Source organism: Neodiprion virginianus, chromosome 2 (assembly GCF_021901495.1).
Source record: "Neodiprion virginianus isolate iyNeoVirg1 chromosome 2, iyNeoVirg1.1, whole genome shotgun sequence".
Lineage (NCBI taxonomy): Eukaryota > Metazoa > Arthropoda > Insecta > Hymenoptera > Diprionidae > Neodiprion > Neodiprion virginianus.
This window is the reverse complement of record NC_060878.1, coordinates 22208722-22213501: the sequence shown is the minus strand read 5'-3', so window position 1 is coordinate 22213501 and position 4780 is coordinate 22208722.

The window sequence follows — 4780 nt, the reverse complement described above, 5'->3', positions numbered from 1 at the left end:
TACAAAACGTACGTAGGATTAAAGGTATACAGGATGGATAAATGAAAAAATATTCATAATTTCAATCTTTTTTGTTTATTAAACGTAAGACTTACACAGAACATTGTTTGAATATTATACGTATACAAATTCGAGTTGACTGTAGGGTCCGCCAAGATAGCGTATATGCAACCGTATCTCCTTACTGGCTGCTGTCACCTTCTGGTACAAATCTTCGTTTTCGTGGAGGGCTTTGTTCAGTCGGTTGGGCAGAAAAATCGTAAAAGCGTCATCTAAGTCCAGAACGATTTTGTCTCCAAATTTCGTTTTGACTCGACGAACACCGCTGACTCTGTATTCGAAGTAGGTTTCAAGATCCGAAACTTTTTTCAACGGCAGAAACGTCTCCAGCCGCGCGATTTCGTTCAGTTTTGAGAAGTCCATTGTCGTTACGGCCCAGTTGTAGGTGCTCGAAATCTCTTGTAAGTCGATTGAGGTCGGATCTGATTTTCAGGAGATGTTTTACTTCTCTGATATTCTTGAGGAGCAGTTCTAATCGTTTCTTCAACTCACGTTGTTCCAGAGCACTTCTCATTTGCAAGAAGAACAGCTTCAGACTGACGACGAACTTTTCACTTTTCGCTTTTATAACGTTCCCCCACCACATAATTTGATGTAGGGTAAGGAATGTCACGGGACTGATATCAAATACGTATGCGCGCGCACCTGACAAGTTTCGACGGTGAGCGGCACGCGGTCAAAGGATTCCGGTGCGACGTTGGGACAAACAATTCTCGGAACTATTAATTTTGGAATGTCACGGGGCTGATAAGGTGGGAAAGGAATGTGAGGTGGTTGATGTTACACATCAGCAGTCCTACCGTGGGAAAGGAATGTGGGGTGGTTCATGTTACACATCAGCAAATTCTCGGAACCATTAATTTTGGAATGTCACGTGGTTGATAAGGTGGTTAGACAAAACAATGCGTTCGACAAGTTTCGACGGCGAGCGGTATGCGGTCAAAGGATTTCGGTGCGACGTTGAGACAAACAATTCTCGGAACTATTAATTTTGGAATGTCACGGGGCTGATAAGGTGGGAAAGGAATGTGGGGTGGTTCATATTACACATCAGCAGTCCTATCGTGGGAAAGGAATGTGGGGTGGTTGATATTACACATCAGCAGTCATATCGTGGGAAAGGAATTCGGAGTGGGTTACACATCAGCAGTCATATCGTGGGAGAAGAATGCGGGACGTGACGTCATCGCGAAAAAGGGTTTGAGTCTGGGCTGCGCGGAGCCGAAAAGGGTTTGAGTCTGGGGAGAATGTATAGGCGGACTGGTCGGCTCGGTCGGTAAAGAAGGTGTTTGGACGCAGAACCCCCCTTGCTGTACTACTGTTTATCGGTGTGCCAATTTAACTTGCGCTCGAAATATGCCCGCAAAGAATTATAAGCGCTTACCGCTCCTCAGCCACACCAAAAATCCTCCTACGTCCGTCTCAGCCATAACAACCACTGTAACTTTGCTTTTTCTAAAGTTTCTCGCCACGCCACTAACGCTATGGGTCGCCAGGACTCAAGTGACGAGTCCTGCTAATCGGAGCCGCAATTCGAACATGCCCCGAACATAGGCGTCATCCCTAGTCAAAATTTTCCCGCTCGCATTGGGGTTCTCGTTACGCAATTCTTACAATCTAGCGTATCGCTATCGTTGGATTCCGCTGTCGCGGGGTGTTGATTGGCTGACCAGTCTCGTGTACCCCGTAGCTTGGCAGTGGCGTGGTGATGACTTCGCGAGGGCACCTGTCGTCAGTTGGGCGACGGAGGGGGGGGGCTACGGCTCGCCGGCCACCAACGGGAATCTCGTCCGCCTTGGATTCCCTCGCGGCAGAGCTCTCCGTTGACGCTCTCTCCGTAGCCTCGTGCGAGGCCCTCCTTCCGTCGCGATCCGCCGCGATTGCCATCCAGTAACATCGTTCGAATTTGCTGCCGATCCCCTGTCCGAAGCCGCATTTACTCGCCACCCAAAAAAAAATAAACAAAAATCCTGAAAAGTCTTATTCGCTAACCGGCGATGGTCCCCTCTTAGAGTCTCGGATGCGTGACTATTGTCCTGGCGCTCTTTTTCGAACTGAGCCGCGGTCTACTCCGCGTGCTCCCTAAGTCTGTGGTCCGTCTAGAGTTCAGGGAGCCGTGTGGAACGCGCAGTAAAACTGCCACGTTACAATATATATATATATATGTCGGGGTGAAGCCTCGGAAAGGCGGAGAGGATGTAGGATTTCCAATTTGTGGATTGTTCATTATAGAAAGCGCGATGATCTCAACACGTCCGGTCAATTCGCTTGCTTTTCCGTGACTGTCGATTTCATCCAAGCGTTGTTATAAACAATTCATTTGTTTGTTCTATATTCAAAGCATGTTGAATAACGCTTGACGCTTGATACGGCGGACTCATTCAAAGTTCAAGTTTCCAATTCACTTGATGATGCATCCTCTTTATTCTTCTCCGACACGGCCATCCTGACAAATCACATGTCCCCATGTGAAGTGATCTGCAAGAAATTCAATTCTCCAGCAGTAAAAGTTCGTTTTAAATGAATTCAATCTTACTTTAATCATTTATATTGAACAGATTACTTAAATTTCAGTTCCAATCCCACATTTATTGACAAAGCAATTAATTTCGATACATATGGATAATTTTAAAGACCAAATACATTTTTTACATTTCGTTCACTTCCCTTGAGTGACCAACATTTCTATCACTTCCCTTGAGTGACAAATGTTCTTGACCACTCCCCTTGAGTGGTCAATGTCTAATCACTTCCCTCGAGTGATTTTTCTGACACAACTGTTACATGAAGCTGCCCACCACACACTCACGGTTTCATTGAAGAAATTCCGATTTCGACCGAGCTACGGCTACAAACTTTCATGTAAACAATTTTTTTCCAAAAGTAATCATGTATTTAGTTTACACTTCAAATATTTACACACTTAAATATTTCATTATTCAAAATTTTCTTTACTCATTTCCAATTCTTCCGGAATGTTACCCTCCGGCATTTTTCGCATCCGGTCATGTGCGTATTTAAATGTACGATTGGAATTCAAAGCTTTCAAAAGATATCTGTTGCCCTCTAACACTTCAATAATTTTATACGGGCCTTTGTATTTTGCATCTAATTTTGTTTGATTTCTCTCTTCATTCTTTAAAAGAACAAATTCGTTTAAAGAAAATTTGATTACTTTTGCCTTTGTTCGGTCAAACCTTTCCTTCTCATATTCTGCATTTTTGTTAATATTCTCGATTGCAAGTGTTCTAATTTCAGATAAGTCCTCCACATACTCCTCCTCAGAAACAAACATGAGCTCAAGAGGTCTGGCGACTTTTCCTATCATTAATTCGAGAGGACTAGATTTTGTGACTCGGTTGATCGTGCAATTTAGTGCTAATTGTACATCAGGCAATGCATCCTGCCAAGACCGGTCGTCGGTTATTTCTACGGTAGTTAGCATCTTCTTTAGAGTGCTCATTACTCGCTCCACCTGACCATTTGCGCGCGAGCTTCCAGTTGCAATCAAGTGCAACTTAATATTGTGAGCCAAACAAAATTCTCGAAAATCACTATTCGCGAAACAACGACCCTGGTCCGCAATTACGCGAGTGGGAGAGCCAAATAGAGAAATACCAGATTTCAATGCTTTAATGCTATTGCTAGTATCAATATGCAATGTATGACGAAGAAGAACAAATTTGGTGAAAGAATCAATTAAAACAAAAACGTACTCTTTCTTATCATTTTTACCACTTAATTTGCCAGTAGCGTCGATGTGAATGGTATTCCAAGGAATTGCGACTTTAGGAATGGGATGCAATTCAGCCTGAATTTTTCCCGAATTTGTTTTTGAAATTTTACATGTCAAACAATTTTCAACGAATTTTCGAACATATCTTGACATTCCGTCAAACCAGAATGAATCATAAATTTTCTCAAGGGTCTTTTCCCATCCTAAATGTACCAATGCTTCATGGGTAGCGTTAATAACTGACCATCTGTACGCTCGTGGCAAAATAGGTAGAGATCGCGTTTTCCCGTGTCTTTGTATTTTACGAAAAAGAATTCCAGAGCGTAATTCGTAAGTTTTTGCTAATTCGTCATTCAACTTTTCTTCAGTTAAATTTTTAATTAATTTTGAAATTTCTTCATCACGTTGCTGTTCAGCAAAAAGCCATGTATTTGAGAGATTAGTTAAATTGACCTCTTTGTGCTCGGGTTTATTATAATTTTCTTTTATTGAATCTGGTAACGGATTTCTCGAAAAGAAGTCCGCATGACTCATTTTCTTTCCATTTCGGTATACTATATCGAAATCGAAAGCTTGAAGAAAAGCCCACCATCTATGCACTCTCGGAGTAAGATCTTTTTTTTTTTCTCGAAGATTGCAGAGAGTTGCAATCTGTGACGACAAGAAATTTGCGTCCGTATAAAAAGTGTCGAAAATGTTTAACCGCGTTAACAACAGCAAGTGTTTCCAACTCGTACGAATGATATTTCGATTCAGCTGGTGAAGTACGTTTACTAAAATAAGCAATCACGCGCAATATATTTTCTTTTTTTTGCATTAGAATTGCCCCATAACCCATCGAACTTGCATCAGTATGTAATTCAGTAAGACAATTCGGGTCCAATATTGTCAGTACTGGCTCATTGGTAAGTACTGAAATTATTTGTGTTCTAATATTCTCATGTAATTCTTTCCATTCAATGTTTCCTTTTGTTGCGGAAGTTA